Here is a 20,069-nt window from a genome sequence, read left to right as displayed (position 1 = left end):
GTGAAAACTTACATTTTATCGTCTGCTCGCAAGCGTGTGTGGCGCATTGCAGTGGCTTCCTGCGGCAGTACTGGGCAGCGTCAACATTTGAACTATACAACATCTGCAAACCGTCCCTTAATTTGACAACCATGATAACCATTTGCCAATTCAACTGGACGATGTTATTATTTAAGTAACATGTTTATAAATAACAGCCATACAGTTAACCGCTATTGGATTCCCATTTGCACACAACATGTTGCCCAATTTCATGCAATTGTACAACTCGAGATGAAGACCAAGAGGTCATCATGCCCATTACCTTTGATGACATGACACGTCTCCATCACTTCCACCTGCGAGATCCTGTAACCATTGCAAATTTGACCCCAGTCGACCAATGATTGTCCTTACCTTCTCATAAATTGTACCACTTCTGTAAAGTATATGCATTTGTGTGCATTCTCAATAGTACAGTACCATAAAGTATGCAGGCCAGTTGGAAAACTGTTACGATGGTTGTCCAATCCTATGTCATGATGCCCTTTGCAAGAATATGTAAAGTCTTCGTAAGACGTACAATGCAAAACAAATGTTTTAAAAGTAATTATTAAACGGCACTATTCATTGTTGTGTGGGAAAATTATCAAGGGTATTTTTTCTTTTGTTACCTCATTCTTGCCATCCTACGTAGCGTCTGTGATTAATATTCTATTTATATGTGTACGGATTTTTCAAATCAAAATGTTTGTCTGTAAAATAGAAACCGGTGGTTAATTTGGCAAGCTGTTTGGCTTTTAGAATGTTGACATTGGAAGGATTTGCAATGATGCACTTTTTTCCACTATCAAATTATGCCAAGTATATATATACACAAAAAGTAGAGTCAAAATTTTGACTCTGCTCAAATAAACATCAGATCAGTGTTAATCTGTATCGATGGCCTTAGGCCAGTAGTGGAGGCTTCATATTTCCATATAAGAGGTCAGTCTAATCCACAGGGTGACTACTTTTTACTTCTCACATAGTGGTACTAATGAACAATTCAGAGAGATGACGGACTGAGTTCATGCTGATTGGGATTTAAAATGGTCAAACTTCCGATTGTGATAAAAGTGGAACCGCGTGAAGGTTGCACTGCTTTCTGATTGAAAGGTGAGCATATATCTGTGATTGGCTCGTCAAGCTCCAATTGTCCTGCCAATATAGTCTCAAAATTTGGACCCACTATTTGGCTAATGATGTAGGAAGCAACTTATAATATATAAGGTGGTATCACTAACATTCTAGATTTGAAGCTTTCGTGACTGCAAGGATTTATACTCTTAGTTTTTTTTCGGTAAAGTCACGTAGGTTAAAGTAAATAATAAAAGTTGAAATAATAGAAATAAAATAATAAATCACGACGTTTCGGAGGCAACACAAGTCTCCGTCATCAGGTGGGACCGTCACAGCTAGATTTACCGTATCATTTACCGTATCACTTGATAAGGTAAATCTAGCTGTGACAGTTCCACCTGATGACGGAGACTATGTGTTGCCTCCGAAATGTTGTGATTTATAATTGTATTTCTATAATTTTTACTTTTATTATTTATTTTCTCCTACGTGACTTTACCAAAAAACCTAAGGTATCACTAACATTACAAAATATATAAGCAGACAATGTGTCCACATATCCATCTCCACATAAAAAATGTAAATGTTTTCTTAGACAGTCCATTAGCCGCACAGCCTTCTGGGAATACACAATTTCGGCAGCATTGTTTCAAGACGAGAAAACTGGACTGGTTTTGACACAATGGACTTTCTAGAATCAATGCTGGTGTACTGCCAATCTTGCAGGGAAGTATCCTGTCTTCACGCTATGGGGTCTTAGTTTGACGCAAAATTATATAACATATAACTCGAAGTAATAATTAGCGGAATTGTGGACAATATGATTAATAAAATAACTGATATATACAGCTCTTAGGTATCTCCCTGTGTACACTGTTGCAGTTTGAAACGTTACTCGTGCATTTTTAAAGTAGTTGCATAATGTGTTCACACAATCTTTTGCACAAAAACATGACCTTTTCAACACACACCTAAAGAATATGAAAAATATTTCAACATGCAAAGATACATTTCTGCATTTTAACGAAGTCACACTGGTGAGGAGGTTATTATTTTCAAACACCTATTATAATCGGTGTTTTAAATTATCAGAGCTTACATTGCACACAATCGATGATGGGTGCAAGTCTAACAGTTGTTTTTGTTTCGATTTAAAGCTTTCGTGACTGCAGGGATTCATATTCTTGGTTCTTTCGGTCACGTAGAAGGGAAATAATAAAGTCGAGTTTTATTTTTATTATTTCCCTTCTACGTGACTTTACCGAAAGAACCAAGAATACTGTTGTTTTTGTCCTTTTCTGTCTGTTGCTGATGTTGATGCAACATGCACATTTCTTTTTTTCGGCAACTTTAGAATGAGTTTAATTCCAGGTACAGATAAGCCCTTACAACCGGACACCTATCAAAAATAGCTTCATAGTTCGTCTCATTTCTCCAGGACAAAGATTCTGATTCTGAACTAGTTCGCACAGCAAGCAGGCAACCCTAGAACACTGGGTTAGTAACAGAGGAAGTGTGCCTATACATGTAATTATAGGATAAAACATGCTTCTTACTGCAAACTTTCACACACAGTAAACATTATGCATCACATAGCCTACAATGTTGATTTGAAGCTTTTGTGACTGCAGGAATCCATACTCTTTGGTTCTTTCGGTAAAGTCACGGACGCTTGTGTTGCGCCCGAAACGTAGTGATTTATTTTATTTTATACCTACTTGACTTTACCGAAAGAACCAAAGAGTATAGCCTACAATGCTTCATTGACTAGCACAGCATAATAGAGTCTCGCAGAATCATAGATCAAGACATTATCGATTCTCATGCCACAAATCACATCAGCATCAAAGCTTCGAGGAGCCTCTCATGAAGCTACATACAGCCTAATGGACTTTCATGCTTGCCAATAAAACTAAAGTTAGTCTTTTAAAGCCCAAGAGCAAGGATCATTACGTAAATATCATCATCAGCCATGCTTAGTCCACTGATCGATGAAAACCTCCCCAAGCCATTGCCATCTCTCCTATGATGTAGTAATCTACCAAGCACCTGCATACAAGCAGATCTCATGACTCCACCTACTCAGCCAGTGGACGTCCTCTCGGACACCTTCAACTTCTTGGTGCCACTCCATCATTATTGTTGACCGAAGGCCTTCTGGTGATGTATCTCAAGCCCACTTCTTATAAGAGTATGAATGTGAACCGGCATACATACTCTCATCCATGTGTTTCTCTTTGTATCTCAGGGTAACTCTATGCCTGCATTTTTCTGTGCTTTATTGCGTACTTCTAATCTGTTTGTTATTTTTTTCATCCATAGCCATGCTTCTGAACCCATGTGTCATCGCAGGTAGTGCACACGCATTAAACGCGGTGTTCTTCGGTATGTTTCTTTGGCATGTTACTTTTCATGATCAAGTTCAGCTTTCCAGAAGCACTCCAATATCCTCTCATACACCTTCAATGGCTGCCCTAGGTTCACACACTGACGTCTTTTCCAGTTGTTTCCCCCCCGACAGATATCTCCAATAGTTTATTGAACTTGGCGTACGTGACCTTTGTTTTGCTCATATTTATCCTGAGCCCAACTTGAGCCTTTTTTATTAAGTTCTTCTACTTAAAGCTGCAGTTATCCCCCCCCCCCCTTATCTCTGTGTGTTGATTTTTTTTCACTCATGGCAAATGCTAGTGTTCATAGCTTATCACATTTCCCAAATGAAAAGGTAGTCCTGCCAACTCACTCATTTTCAATCCTCAAATTACCATTTTGAGCTGCAATGAAGGAACGTGGGATGGAATTGCATGTTGTGTTAAATTACATGTCTTTGGGATACGACTAAATATTGGCTGCAATGCAGACTCACGTAAATGCACACAATTCAGCATTGCTTGCTTCTGCCAGGTTTTTTTTCGGGCATTTAGCCAGCTCAAAGCAGCTCCTGTTTTCATTATTTCTTGTTCACCTAGACAACAAAAGCTGTTTTGACAATTATGCATTTTGCACAACATTCTTAGAAAGCATATGCCATATGCTGGAGTATATTAGTTTGTTTTTCAGCTGACAAAACACAAGTTCCTGCTCATATTCTGTATGCACCCAGCATAAAACATTTAGATTGTGCATTTGCCTCTTGAGGCCATATGGCTCGTCCATTTATAAATTGCCCTGTTTTTCACTTTTGGATTTCCACAAAATATGTGTACCTCTGCTTCACCCCGAAAGTCCTACGTGTATTCCCCAAAAGCTCTATTTACCAAGAGTGAGGTGTGCTGGTCTGCTCTTTCAATGATCTAATGGATTTTGCTTTTACGGCACTTTTGGGCAGCCATGCCCAATGAGCCACAACTCTGAAGAGACGCTGGAGAGAGCACAAACCCTCTGCTGCGACACAAACAATGGAGATGCACATTAACAAGCAGTGGGGAAAGTAAACACTTACCATGAAGACTGTTTTCAAGGAAACATCACTTTTAACTGACATAGCCATTATCTGTAAAACGGGAATCATGTTTGTTGCAGGTAGCGTGCCGGTCAAAGTATTTACTTAACCCAAACAAGCAATAGGGCAGTGCTCATTTATGTTTGCAGGCTTGAAGCTGTGGAGGAAATTCCACATTCCCATATGGTGGAGGTCATTCTATGCATAGGGTAAATGATTTCGGCTCCCCACAAAATGGATTGATGCAAGAGTAAACATGGAGTGAGTCAACCTACTACTAGGATTTAAACTTGCAACCATCCATTTGCTCTGCCACAATACCATATGACTGGATTGTACAGGCCCTGATGGTTTATGCATAAAAATATCTTACAAGAGAAACAAATGCCTGTAAAACAGTTTCGCTCATCATTGTGACTTGTCAAGTGCACAAAATGTTACTTGCGTTTATCCCGAAAAGAGCACCAGAGTCAAGACGTTGACAGTCAAACGTGTCCCCTTGTCACCTGTTGTTAATTTAATCCCAAGCTGTGTGTTCAAGCGGAAAGAACAAGCTATCTTGGCCCTCTTGCGCCCGTGAGTGTGACGTCTCGCGGCCTCAACCTCGAGTCACTGCACAGGGCATTGTGATATTAATTGGAGAGAGATGAGGTTGTGGGATTTTCGTGGATGATGGTGAGGTCCTCAGCCCTCTAATCATCTTCTCCTGACAGGTCAATAATTAGAGATAGCGTGGACGAAATGAGATTTCTTTTTTTAAGGTTACGCTTTACGAAGCGCACGGGTGGGCTAGCGTCTGCACTGCCCCAGGCGTTGACTCTAGCCCTGGCTTTGTTTCGAGATGTGTGATTGTTCTTACAATTGTTTTTATATATAAATGCTCCGCATTGGAGTTATTTATTTTTTTCATGTGACTATCTTGGCGATGGCATTAAATAGATTAAACTCCCCCCCCCCCCTCTCTGAAATAATTCTACATTTCTTTATTTGTGTCAGTTATTTTCTCACCAGGTGTTCCTTTCGTACATCGGGGTAAAAAGATTGAGCGGTATGATTGGTTGTGTGTGCTTCTCGGCGGGTGGTCTATTCCGGTTTGTTCCGGCTGCTCATAGCAATCGCACGTTGTACTTGCGTTACGCTTTGACATCTGTAGTTTATCATTGACATCAGTGTGCACGCGCCAGTGTTTATCGTCCATTTGGCAGTCCTCTGATGAAGGAATTATGTCATACATATCAGTTTTGTACTGCTTTGTGTTTTGCATGTCGACATAAATGGTAAAGAGTGTCAATAGTTTCCCTTAGAATTACCATACTCTCAAATATTCGAATTTTCCCCAGTTTGAAATTGTATTCGTTTTGAGAATTGTTTTCTGGACAATCTGCTACTCAGTCAATTTTTATTATTCTGTACCGCTAGATTCTGGAACTCATGATCTCTCTCCATATTTCACATAATTACAACTTGTCAATCCTTTACTGCATTCAGATTTGCGATGCTGACAGTGAGTGGATTCACTTTCAACCTACAAATTTCATCGGCAACATTTTAATAAAGAATGGGCACGTAAAATGTAATGTATGTCTTCGCTGGTGTACATTTACTCGTCTGTTTGTTTGTGCACACGTGATATCAGAATGAGTGCAGGCCGAGAACAGCTGCTTTTATGTGTTTGGCACAGGTCAGCCAAAGTGTTCTCTATTCATACTGGCTAGTATGCAGATGAGTCACAAAGTCCTGCATCTTTAGAAAGTGGCTGGGTGCCTAGTGGAGTTAATGCTCGTGTCTGTTTCAGAATCCTGAGCCAAACAACCCAAATTTCCTGCATTCAAATCTCATGCTCGGACCCGAGATGAATCCAGGTTGTGAAGTGTCATGAGTGGGCATTTTTATCCTGGTCACCAATGGCTTGAGAAAGACAAATTATATTGTATGTTTTTTTACTTTACTCGATGTAGAGTTTTTCTGAAGGACATACACAGGATCATAAATGGCATGTTATTTTTTTACGTAATTTAAAATAAAGGGTAGAGTGGTGGTACAGCAGTTAACGCACTGCTGTTGAACCTAGCTACATGGGTTCAATTTCCGACTGTGGCTAAAATCAGTAGTAAATGATATCTGAAATGGCCTCTCTTCACCTCCCTATACTGACCTCTATGTTGAAGTATTATCAAACAAACGCCAACTCTGACAGGGCACTTCGACAGGCCCTCGTTTACAAGTGAATTGGCAAAGGGCTGAAATGATTATTATTATAAAATTTAAATACATGCACTCTGTGAATGTCGCCTAAGAGTGTACATGATAAACAGAGCGTATCTTACAAACATGCTGATGTATTCCTGGTAAACCATGCCCTACATGGCTTGCAGGAGTGCTGCTCGGCAATACATTATGCTTATCTAGGAGAAATCTTAAGTAGTTCCGTTATTTTTATTAACTTCAGGTCATTTTACAATATGTCATTTCTTTCTTTAGCCAGTTATTGGACAGAATGGAAGGCCTCTTCACCTCGTGCCTCCAATTGCGGTAGCATGATTGTGGTACGATTGTTAAAACAGATGTCAAAGAATACAGATGAAGTAAGATGCCATTTCAGTTAAACCCCACGCTGTGATAGGTTACAGTGTGCGGCATGTGCCCCCATCATGCTTGGCAACACCGTTTCTTTCACGGTTCTTCTGTAAATGTGAGAAGGTTGCTCATTAATAGATCTGCATCAACTAAGAATTTCTCAAATCAGGCGAAGGTGCAAACAGCGTTTGGGTGGATTGATTTTCCGATCACTCTTTTCGGTGGTCACCATGCTCACCAATTCCGTTTTGCTAAATTTTTAACTGTGAAAGGTTTTAAATCATGCCAGGGGAATAAAAACATTCCTTAAGGTTGCCATGGAAACTATTATGGTGTCTTGCTCAGTGCCACGCATGAACGTGTGATCGTGGCATGCGCACGTACAGACCTCTGGCTTGGAGTGTTACAAGATTGCTGCACTTTCAATTATAAAATACCATGTGATGCTATAAAAGATTTAATCAGTCGACTTCGTTAACAACCTTTGTCAGTGAAATTATGTGTTGATGCTGTTGCAAATCAAGTACAATGAACAAAAAGCACAACACATTCGGCAATAACACTTTCGCCTTAAAAGGAAAATTATATAATAGGTGAAAATTTGGGCAATGGCCCATCTTTGTAGCACATAAAAATTAAATAAACGTGTTTTTTTACGTGCTATGAAGAAGGGGGCATCGTCCGAAACATCGTCTATTAAATATTTTCATTTTAAGGCAAAATTGTTATTGACAACCCTGTTGAGTTTTTCAGTCTGGTGGCATCATCCACATTGCCATGCCACAGAAAACTTAACAAAATATGCTGCGATGCTTTCATTGAGTGATGTATCTCCCTCTTGATCATCCCCTCCCGGTGTAATCCATATCTGTGCTGCCAATAGGCTTCTCATCGTATTCCCTTTTACTATTTCGTGGTGCTTTTCTCTAAATTCAGTTGTTTTCCTGTGAACAGGTACGGACGGGTGTGTCCTAGGACTCTGTATGTTGGGTGATCGTGCCCAGAGATTATCAACGTACACTTGCAGGGCTACGAATTGGCCAGTCAAATGGCAACACGTCAAGTAGCTGCTGACCTCTGGTCTCTAAGGGAGTGTTGAGTTTCGTCTCAAAAATGTTTGTTCTCTCTGGATTCTCTGGTTTCATCCTTCATGGAAAACATACTCTATAAGGAAGTGGCTAAATATCCCAAGCAGCACCCTCCTGAATGACACATTGAGACTTAAGTGCAGGTTTCCTGGTTAAGTATATAATTTTATATAATTTATCTATAACATACTTTTTTGGGAAAGATTTGTATCCTTAAAATCGCATCGCATCGGTTGGGGGGGGGGGACCCATACAATGACATGACAAAATACCTGTGTTACCCGAAACTAGATGATAATCTTGATTGTTCTCTAAACAGTTGTTAATTGCGTGACAATATTTTGAGCTATCCTTGTATATATAGCTACGGTTTAGGCCTTGAAGGTGGATTATTGTATTTGCAAAGTCATCGTTGATTTGACCACATCCATCTGACCCTTATGAAGATTGTTTAGGGCATCGTTGTTTGGATTGAAATAAACTCTGGAGTTTAGCACATCTCACTCCAGCACAGAGGTTATTTCTGGGAGCCAAAAACCACCTCTGACCTCAGTAAAAAAAAACATTAAATCCACAATAGGAATTTATCCAGATTAGACATATTATTGACCTGTGATGGCCCTGTAGAGATGGGACACAGGGCTTAACACCCCTGCTTTTATCAGATATTTTCTCAGCATCTTTAATACCTACACAATAATCAGGATCTGTATAACGTATCATGTTGAAATAGCACTTTCTGCACTGCGGTGTATCCGAGAATGAGGTTGAGATGTAGCTTGAATCTGTAGTGCCTGTGCGGTGAGACAAGCTGCAGTAATGGGCAACTAAGATCTTCATAATCAACGATTTTTGGGTTTAGATCGCGTTATTTATAAATGTGTCGTAACCCTCCACCACCCGACACGGCCAATCAGTAAAAAAGTGTCACGTTGACAAAAGACAAGTTGATTATGAACAATATTGGTCGCGAAAGCCTACGTGTTAAACTAACTAAGATCTTTCATTTTCATGCCATTCCGTGACTTTGGTCTAAGTTATTTTGAGGCTGAAAATAAATAATGAAATAAACGAGACTGCCATGGGATTTGGCTTCCTTAAAATAATGTTTTTTCTATAATTAAGAGGAATTTTGTGATGAACACAATTATTCTTTTATGGCATTTCTAAATAATAAAATATGTTAGCAATTGCACGCATTTCTTCGTGTGTGTTTTGCTTCAATTGGGAGACAAGCAATACGCAGAACAGCTAATGAGAGGTTATGGCTGACGCAAATATAATTGGCAAGATGTTTTCATTCAGGTAAACTGCCTGACGTATAATTTTGTCCGGACAAGTGTGTCGGTCTTACAATTATGTGGCACACACAAGAGACAGGATGCGCCCATGAACTCCAGACAGGGGAACATCTCACAAAGATCTTTTCTATTCTGGCTGCTGGGTTAGAGGTAAAGGAAAGAGAAGGCAGCTTTTGAATACCCATGAAGAAAGCAGTGTATGTGTGTATAGAGAGCGGTGGTGCAGTGATTAGCGACACTATGCTACAAACCTCAGCGATCTGGGTTCCGTTGGGGCTATGGCTGTCAGGCGTGACTGATATCTGAACTGGTCCCAGGAATCTCTCCTATGTTGACTCAGATTTTAATGAGTACTGCACCTGGTGTGGTGTGTAAACACCAGTACTGTTGCGACACCGCCAGCGTTTTACTGTGTGCAGGCCTCAATAAGTGCTCACTTAACAGCACTTGCTGCAACAGTCTGTTATACGTGATGTGGGGAACCTCTGTCCTTGTACGTGAATGTGTGTTTGTGGGGAGCAATGGGCTAGTGGTTTTCGCATTGCACTACGATCTCATTTACATGTGTTCAATTCCCAGCCGTGCACGTCCGTGGCAAGTGCTATATGAACCCGTCTTGGTCCTCCCCAAGGTGCATTCAGAATTAAATAAGTACTTGGTGGCTTGTGTGAACATTGGCACTGAGCAGAACATAGCAACTGGGTATGTACTTGAACTTTTTTCGCACCGTATGTAGCCAACCGGGTCTCAACACCACATCATGGCTTTAGTAGGTGTTCGCAAACAGCACTTGCCCTTGTTGTCTTATAAGGCTCGGGGGGTATCTGTGTTAATTTTTGTCATAACCACTTTGTCTATTTTAATATATTTTGATGAGCGGTAAAGTAGGCTTGTGATAAATACCCTCTCCACTCAGCCAGCATGCATATTTTCTCCCAACTAATTTTTCTGAGAATTGCAAAGTGACCATGAGATTGTTGTAAAAGGTCATCATATATTCATTGTAAAAAATAGACAATGTTATGTCAGTGTCTCAGATTCGTCTTCACCTATTATGTGATGATTTGGCATAGTCATGCTCATCTCAAGTTCACAAACCAATTCCCAATGGTGTTGTGCCTGTCCATTAATCAAACCATTGTTGCCAACATCTTAAGCACTACGTCACATATGCAAGCACCACACCACCCGTGTAAAAACACATTGCAAAGGTTTTCCACCTTAGCAGTGGCGTTGAATCTGATCCCACTTAGGACCAATCCGCTTTGTTGTGGGGCTTATGTGAAATGTTCTCAGGTATCACAAGGGCAATTTTGGCACATTCATTATGAATGTCCTTCATAAGAACCGCAGAAAGGCGCTGCAGTTGCACTCAACGTAAACAACTGATTTCATTTGGCTTCATGGACAAGTGTCTGGTGGTGGAAAATACACATTCAGAGTGTGCCAGGTCCCTTTCCACCTTGTTATTGACCAAGCATGGTGCCAACTCTGGTTCCTTACTATGGATGCACAATGTTCACTCATTTCAAGTAAAATTTCCTCTAATTGTCCTCTAACCAGGTTTTGTGATTTATGGCTTATGCAATGGCGACTTTGGGTTTTTACAGACACAGAATTTCCAAGTCTTGAAGGTATTGGCAAAGAGCATTTAACATTCACTTCAAAACATAGGCTGTGCTCGGATAACCTTCTGCAGAAAGTACTGCGTGCGTAGTGGCAGTAACTGAACCCTTGACTCCATTAAACGTAACCAATTTACCAGCAGTGTGGGCAACTAAGCCTCGTGGAATTATGCACAATCAAAAGGAAGGAAATTCAAGGTAGTGTGAGGGCACATTGATTAGCTCCGTTTACTGTGAACCTGGTCTACCTTAGTTTGATTGACTAACATGAGTGGCGAGTCATTTACCTGAAACGGTCCTGGGTCTGCCCCTACCCCCCGTGATTGACAGGGCGTAGGGGAAGCCGTCATCCGGGAACAGATTGACAAAAGACCCGGGAAATTAAGCCGTAATGTAAAAACCACGTGGAATACATTTGAATCTGCTTTCTGCCTTAAAAAAGATGCAACATTTTGTAACAATAGCAAAGGGCTATTGATACAAAATGTTGAGGCGGTGAGCGCCACCGTGGATTGTCATGCATGTGCGTTTATATTTCACCAAGGGTCGAGATTATCTCGCCAAGCTCATCCTCAATTTACCGTTGTGAACATCATCGCGGCTTCAGGAAATTAAACATTTATCTTAATCTCCAAAACTCCTCTCATCCGTGTGTGTGGATGCTGTTATTTGAATTTGTCCGCAAAAAGAACTAAGTTATCCACATTGTCACCCACAGGTAAATGCGGATAATAGGATGAATCTCCTGCCACTTATTGGTAACTCCTGCTCCTCTGCTATAATGTCCAGGTAATAGGATTCAGTTAGCGATTTAAGGAAACTACCTCTCAGTGTTGTATTCGCAAATAAATGGGGATAATATAATTTGTTACGTCTCCAATTATGTGCTAAAATATCAAGGTTATTGCATAAATGTCCTGCCTGATCATCTTGCACACACTGCATGGAGACTTGGTACAACCAGTGACAATATATGCTTACAAGTATTTGTAATAAATCTGAATACTTCTCTCTGAAGTATCCGACCAAATTGCCACGAGGCATTTTTCGATTTAAAGCTTTCGTGACTGCAGGGATTCATCTTCTTGGTTCTTTCGGTAAAGTCGCGTAGAATGGAAATAATAAAATACAAATAAAACATAATAAAATAATTCTCACGACGTTTCGACAGACCTGTTCTCCACCTGAGGACGGCTGCTTGCGTTGTGGCCGAAACGTCGTGAGAATTATTTTATTATGTTTTATTTGTATTATTTTATTATTTCCATTCTACATGACTTTACCGAAAGAACTAAGAAGATGCCACGAGGCAGTTTGGCCTCTACACAGAGGTGTCGTTTCTCTGTGTGACTATGTGTTTGTCTCTCTCTGCTTACGTGTCTGTCTATGTGTCTCCTGTTCTGTGTTTTGTCTCTCTCTTAAATTTAGCAATCTTTGGAAGTACGTAATCAACCAGGTAGGGTGTTGACTGTTATGTTAGCCGACTATCTGTGTTGTATTACATTATATTTCTAAGTTTACTAGGTTTTATTTTGATTTAAAGCTTTCGTGACTGCATGGATTCATCTTCTTGGTTCTTTCGGTGAAGTCACGTAGAATGTAAATAATAAAATAAGAAAAATAAAACATAATAAAATAATTCTCACGACGTTTCGGCCACAACGCAAGCAGCCATCCTCAGGTGAAGAACAGGTTGTTCTACGTGACTTACCGAAAGAACCAAGAAGATTACTAGGTTTTGTTTTCTCTTTCATTTTTACCTGATGTTGATTGCTTGTGTTGCAATCGAAACGTCGTATGCTATTATTTAAGTTATTGTTTTCTCTTTTTACATGACTTTAGCAAAAAAAACAAAGAGTAATAATCATATCGGCGTTCTAGGCACTGCGTAAGCGTGTACAGATTCACTCCCCTGTGGATCTATAAATGGTCGTGATTTGCAGGTCGCGATTCCATTCAAGAATTGATTTTTGTCATCTTGATTGCGTTCTTGTCCAGTTTGCGCTGTATTATCTGTCTAATTTTTTATAGTCTGGATGTATGGTTGCACTTCTTATGCACCGTACGTAACCAACAGTGCTCATCGGAGGTGCGGGGGAATGACAACAAACTAAACGCAAAAAAGCAGTTCTTCAGAAATTAGTTTCCAAATTATATTTAAATGTGCATAGGTCCAGTGGCTTCCTCATATCGGAAGGACGAGTATTACAGATTGTCAGTATTGTCCTGTTTGTTCTGGCTGTCTATTTTTGTTCTGCCTTGTTAATGTTGCTAAATCTGTACTGACACGTGCTGTCACAAATGTCTCAAGTTGTTGCTGTGACATCTCATTTGTAGTCTCTAATATGTTCTTTCTGTTTCATATGTATAGTCCGTCTTATCTGTGCTTCTCTCTAGTTATACTTTTTTCTGTCTCTTTACAAATGTTAGCATGAAAGATTTTGTTGCATTCTAGTAGGGTGAATAAAGTAATTGATTATGGCATGTATAACTCAATGCATCTCTCATGAGTGTAATAATTCATGTTAATTGCTGCCTGCAATTGGAATTACATTATTTAGAGCTGAGAAAGGCCTGTTGCCTGTCTTGTAAACTGACATGATGTCACATCTCTTCAATCGTTTTTGTATATGCATTAGTACATCTGCAAGTGCTGCTAAAGCAAGGTACTTAGGTCACTTTGGTGTTCCTACCGAACTGGTGCTCGTACCTAAATGGTACATCGCCTAATATAGTTAAACATACTTTTAACGAATCATACATGGCTGCCCTCTAACAATTATAAATCACCCTTTGTGTTAGAGGCACTTGAGTACGATGCTTGTTGAGGGCTATATGCAGTCACTTTCCCTTTGGGGGTTATCAAATCCAACCTCAACACACTTAACTCCTTTACCAATCAATTATGTGCATCTGAATTACCAAGTAGCTATCCAGTTGGTTCTGGTCTTTAATAATAGGCGCATGCAGAAGACGCTTGAAATGGCGTTGCAGGATAGGGCACAGTTGGCTACGTTACGGTACAAAAGAAGTTCAACATACATACAAACAACTTGGAGCTTTGGGGTCAAACATGACAAGAATGTAATCAGGAAGATGAGGTTGTGATTGGTGGAGCATCTGTGCAGGATGCAGGACAGATTTACCAAACGGGTAAATGAGTGGCATGCAGAGGTCAGGAACTTAAGGGGAAGGCCTAAAGACCTCTGACTGGGATGTTGTTAGCCCAGACCATTGAAGGATGGGTGTCCACTTTGCTAGTACTTTAGGATTTAGGATTTAGAATGAGAAAATAATTGATGCCAGGGTGGTGGTGATATTACTGGTATTGGCTGTGGTGGCCTGTTGACCTTCTGCTGGTGACACTGACATGCATAGCAGATCATGTCCCCTGTGGAACCACAACAGACAGCTCGGCCTCACAGTTTTGAGAAATAAACATGGAAGAGGAAGCACAGATGTCAACAAATCTCCCTTTTTGCCAACCACTAGATGGTGTTCCTCTGATGTTCCAATGATTGAATGCTTCTTTTCGAATCGGTTAAATCTTGACTTAAAGCTTTCGTGACTGCAGGAATTCATATTCTTTGGGTCTTTCGGTAAAGTCACGTAGATAGGTTCAAAGAAAATAACAAAAAATAACAAAAAACTACGTCGTTTCGATCGCAACACAAGCGTTCATCAGCAGGAAGATAACGAACGCTCAGGAAGATGATGAACGCTTGTGTTGCTATCGAAACGTCGTAGTTTAAAAAATAAAATAGTTTTTTTCTTTGAACCTATCTGCGTGACTTTACCGAAAGACCCAAATAATTCGAATCAGTTATTTGATATAAATGAATATTTGTTGTTACTAGTGAGCTATGCTAAGCTAAATTCAAACAAGATTTTAATAATTTCTTTAAAGTTTACGTACTTTTCCTTGTGACCAAGTCCGAGCCCGTTTCCTCCAGAGGGTAACATGTTGACTTCCCGCAAAATAGATACTGAGAGGTCATCCAGGAATCATGATGTGAATTTGCAGCCTTTAGATTGTGAGTCATGCGCACTAAATACTGTTTATGTGGTGCATTTGAGTATCAGGTGTAACCTTCGGAGAGAGCCTCGGAATTCAATCTGACTTACAGCTCTGACAGGTTTCGCAATAAGCCCTGTGAGTTACCTAGCAATCTTTGGAGTTGGGAAATATTTTTTGTGTGGTTGACTGCCGCGCACTTTATGAGCCGAATATTTTGGCTGACCCAAGATGGATTCGAGCATTAAATCAATCCCATGAGTCACCCAGCCACCTTTTAGGTTATGCTAATTAATTACACCCACGATACAGTTGTGTCCTGAAGCAGGGGTTAAAACGTAATGCTGTTAAGAGTAAAAAATGTCAGAAAAGTGTTTCTCAGCTAAAATATGTATATAGGGCAGACAGTAGCAATCTACAATTACAGCTCTCAGCCGTTTGGTAGAAATTCCACATGGCTATGATGGAAACCAGTCGTTTCATAGGACAACAGATGTTGACTTCTAAGAAAGTGGTGCCCAATTTATAGATAACCAGAAGGTCAGCGAGGCATCGTGAAGTGAATTTGCAGCTTTCTGACTGTGTGCCATGCCCACTAAGCGCCGCATCTGCCTTAGGGCCCCACAACACACTCTTACAGCTGAGGCACAGAGGTCGGTTGCTGTGTTTCCTGTTGCATACGCACATCGCCCGTTGCTGCTCTTAGCTAATCCTGTTGTGGCACCGACGCATGCATTTCTTAATGAACGCTTGCAAAGTCGTTGAAAACAACCGCTTAATGAAACAGAACCTCTTAACTTGGGCACTTGCATTATTATCTGTCTTTAAGATGCAGCGCGCCGCCAATATCACGCCACACTCTGCAGTGATCCACGCTCCATTAACATCTGGCTGCTGGATTCACAAAAAAAATTAGCAGTAGGGAGTACAAAAAAATGCACAGCAGCGAGTTGGCTTTAAAAGGTGATAAACGTTATCATGTGGTCGTACGTCTGTCCACGGCATGCTGGGCTAATTTTAACAGCGTGGCAGCGGAGTAGAGAAGTCGTGCGTTATGGTTACCTTATTGTAATGCACGCCTTGTATAGCAATATGGTATTCGATCCTGCACGGCTGTCATTCATATCCAATTTATAAATGGAGTATTGCAAATAGTGAACTGAAATTGTATACGGCGCGTGAACGTGGGGGCAGCTGGCTTTGATAATTGTCAGTGCGCTTGCTGTCCGGACACGTAGTGCGGGGTTTCTGGTTCACATCCCACCTCCGCCTCGGCAGTGCTACACAGGACGTTAGCTGAGCACGCTGCAGTCTGCTGCAGGCTAGACTATAAATACCATGTGACTTGGTTCACAAGTGTAAGAAACAGTGTGCCTGCTTTTTGGCACAAATCCAAAATATTAAACTTCATCACAGACATCATCAGTCACAGTCGGCCAACTGCCGGATGAAGGCCTCCCCCATGCCGTCCTCATCTCTCACGATCCCGCGATGCGACGATTCACCTAAGATCTGCGCACGAGCTGATTTCATGAGTTCGTCTCCGTGGCGGCGTACTCTTGGATGCATTTCCCTTCTCCGGCTGTCACTTGATTTGCTCGATTCGAAAATAAAACTCTCCAGTGTTGTGCGACTGGTCGTCCAGAACAAGACCGTACAACATATAATCATGTAATGCCCCGATCCACAGACACTACAACGATACACTACTCCGCTGCTCCTGATGCTGTTATCTGGCTTGACCACCTGAATGCGAAATTGTCGTTGTTGCTCTGCATCTACATCAGCCCATATTAAAGAAAGAAGACTCCATTGCTCGGCTCATGTCTTAACTACTGGCCCATCATTTTTTTAGCAACGGGTTCTGTCCAATCCTACCTTTTTAATTGTCAATATGATGTCTCTAGGCAGGTAAACTTATCTCAAATTAATTTCATGGGAAATAATACATTATCAGGATAAGCATTGACATTTCAGTTAAGCTATCCCAGGTCTCTTTGCAGTGGATTTAACGGTTTAATTATGACGGCGGTGAGTATTTATTTTGGGCTTTTATAACTTATCGAGTTGTATCGTGACACTTGCTTTAAATACACACACCTGTATGATCAGAGCATGAAAAACAATCTCCAGATTCTAAGCGGCACTCGTGCGTGTAACAAACCAAATGCAGGAAAATGCAGTTCCTGATAAGTAAGGGTTCTTCCTTTTAATATTTCACCATTGTGTGAGCACTTTCGAGGACCTGATAATTAAATATGTGGTCATTTTTTCACCCCAGTGCAAGAAACTATGCTCTGTTTGATTTATGGCTTATTAACTTACAAAGCCTGGGTTATTGGACAGTGGTCTCCCGAAGTGTCAGTGATGTTTAGCGGCTTTTAGCAAATACATCAATCTTACTAAACCTTTACATTTTCTGCTGTTGACTAGACTAACTGCAAATGTATATGTGTGTGTACATGCGTGCATGTGGGGAGCGGTAGTGTTACGGTTAGCACGCTGCGCTACGAACCCGGTGTCCCGAGTACCATTCCCGCTCATGACCAACAACAGTGATGATGATCTGAACCCATCCTGGGCCTTCCCTAAGTAGACTCTGCCTCAAATGAGTACCTGATGCAGTATGTAAACATTACCCCTTGGAAGACAAAGATGGCCTGGCATGGTGCTGGCCACCGACCCCAGCATGTGCCATGCCCGCCTTCACATGTGCTCGCTGACAGCACTTGCCCCAAATATTTGTTAAGGCTATACAAAGGATATTTGTGTTGTGCATTCACGTATGCAGTCGTGTCTCATGTGGAACTGATTGGAACATACTCTGAAACTGTTCTGGAACAGCTTGGGTGTTATATTTTCCCCCTCCTGTGTATGACATCCGTATTTTTTTAAGGCTCTGTGAAATGATTGCATGACTATTTAAATAACATGCAATGCACCACAGTCTAAATAAATCAAAAATGTAATATATAATGTTTAAACACTGTGGCGTTTTTTTCAGTTGCAATTATTTGACATTGGTGGGCAGTCAAGACGTTTTGAGCATGACACTCAAATCGGTCACACTAACCTAACTAGCACTGTGGAGAATATCACGAACCCGTACAGTGACTAAATTGATATTAGCAGTTACGATATTGAACAATAATTTTCAAAACTGTGGTTCTGTATTGACGTTTTAATTATCCATCTTCTCTCAGTCTTAAGCAAAAGGAAACTCAACAAATATATCTTGGCTGTGCTTGGTCGCATTAAATGCAGTATATTATTACTTTTCTGTTCAATTCGAAGGCTGTGAAAAGTGGCTCACAGCTCAAACGAGCATAGTTGTCCATAATAGAGGTTTTTTGGGGTTAGATCGCGTAAATATATAAATGTGTCGTTAAACCCGCCACCACCCGACACAGCCAACTTGTAAGGGTTGTCATGTAAACAGAACGTGGCGAATTCGTCACTAGTACAACACACCGGTGTGTTGTAGAGCCAATCCACAACATTTACAAATATAGTTGTGATGGTTATATTTTCAGGTGGCCTGAAGTTAGTGATTACATTCCTCATTCCCATACCAGAGTCAAGTGTATCCATAGCTCGATTACTCTTGGGTTACCACAAAGTGGTGCTCATTTCATGGATCCCAAAACCAGCAATCAGCCACCCATTGGGTTTTGAAATGTCACAGTTTTATAATTGTGAGTCTTGCGCTGTGTAACCATGGCGCAGTCCGGCCGGATTCTCACTCGCGTGGCCAAAACGACCAAATAAACGTCAACTTGTTTGCTCCTTCAGCATAAGCTATTTATTCAGAACAGGAACCCTCAAATTAGCATCTCCGTGTACGTCAGTAAACTCAAATAGCGCGCAGGTGACGGAGGCAACGTTGCGTCCGCACACGCAGCCGGGGGTCACTCACCCGCTGACGGTCGGCAGGTTCCGTGCCGTTGCTCGTTCATTCCCGGGCACCGTTGCTGGAGTCCGCGCGCAGCCTGCGTTTTTGTCGTCCCATTCAGCCGCTGCCTCCGGGATTCTCTCTCCTTCACGACCAGTGTCCTAGCCTGGATGAGTAACTCAGCATGGTGGGGGGGTGGGTGGGAGTTCGTTTGTGCCAGGGAGAGGGTGGGGGGGGGGGCGGGGGGGCCGGGGGGGGCGGCTGGCTTGGGGGTTGTGGGGAGTGGACAATGGGAGCTCGAGTGTGTCACAATGAGGGCGGAGCTCCAAGGCATAGCCACACCTCCACGACCCCCCCCCCCCCACCACATTTTATTATCGGTCTGCTTCGTACCTCACACGTGCGCACACGCACGAGCGTGTTCGCGTGGAGCGTCTGACGGTTGGGTCCTCGGGACTAATTGCTGCCGCACACGCAAGGCGTGCGTGGTGAGGCTCCATAACGGGCTAAGGGCTGAGGGCTGTGGGGTGTGGGGAGGCTCGTGAACTTGGATTAGGGAGGTCGAGAGTTCAGCCAGAGCCCCGCTACATGTGTGCGCTGCACTTGTCAAGCTGGCTGATGTTTGGTGTTGGCAGCAGTTGTTAGGTCTTCATAGTTTAAAGCTTAGTGTTGCTGCTGTTGTTGTTCTTTTTACGTTCGCCGAGACGGGTTGAAATAATAGGGCCGCGATAAATGATATGGCTGGGAAGATTTGTATTTAGCCTGCGCGTGAGATTGAGGCAGTTTGCAGTCAGCGATTCCATAATGCATTATTAAAGCTGCCTGTTAACTGGATATTTAAGGCCCTGTGATGTACTTCGTAAGAGCGTGCATTTGCGTGTTATAGTCATATATTCCAAATGTTAAAATAATGTGGATTTTAATTACTGTGTATGTAGAATTGCAATTACAAACTTTGCATTTTTAAAAACGAATCACCAGTTGGATCTTTTTATTACACCAATTTAATGTCAAGGTTAAAGTATCTT

The 20,069-nt window shown here is 41.5% G+C and overlaps 2 protein-coding genes across 2 annotated transcripts in view; one reads left to right on the top strand and one right to left on the bottom strand.

Moving 5' to 3' along the window:
- LOC144933592 (muscarinic acetylcholine receptor M1-like) overlaps window positions 1-19,155 on the bottom strand; it is a 28,158-nt gene extending 9,003 nt beyond the window's left edge. The window contains exon 1 of the mRNA XM_078858560.1: window positions 19,066-19,155. The gene's annotated coding sequence lies outside the window, so the exon portion shown is untranslated. The remainder of the gene's footprint in view (window positions 1-19,065) is intronic.
- Window positions 1-20,069, top strand: part of AVEN (apoptosis and caspase activation inhibitor) — a 47,216-nt gene that overhangs the window by 3,465 nt on the left and 23,682 nt on the right. The gene's annotated exons all lie outside the window — the stretch shown is intronic.

The sequence above is a fragment of the Lampetra fluviatilis genome, chromosome 7 (assembly GCF_964198595.1).
Source record: "Lampetra fluviatilis chromosome 7, kcLamFluv1.1, whole genome shotgun sequence".
Lineage (NCBI taxonomy): Eukaryota > Metazoa > Chordata > Hyperoartia > Petromyzontiformes > Petromyzontidae > Lampetra > Lampetra fluviatilis.
Note: the sequence above shows the minus strand (reverse complement) of the source record. Positions and strands in the feature narration are given on the sequence as shown.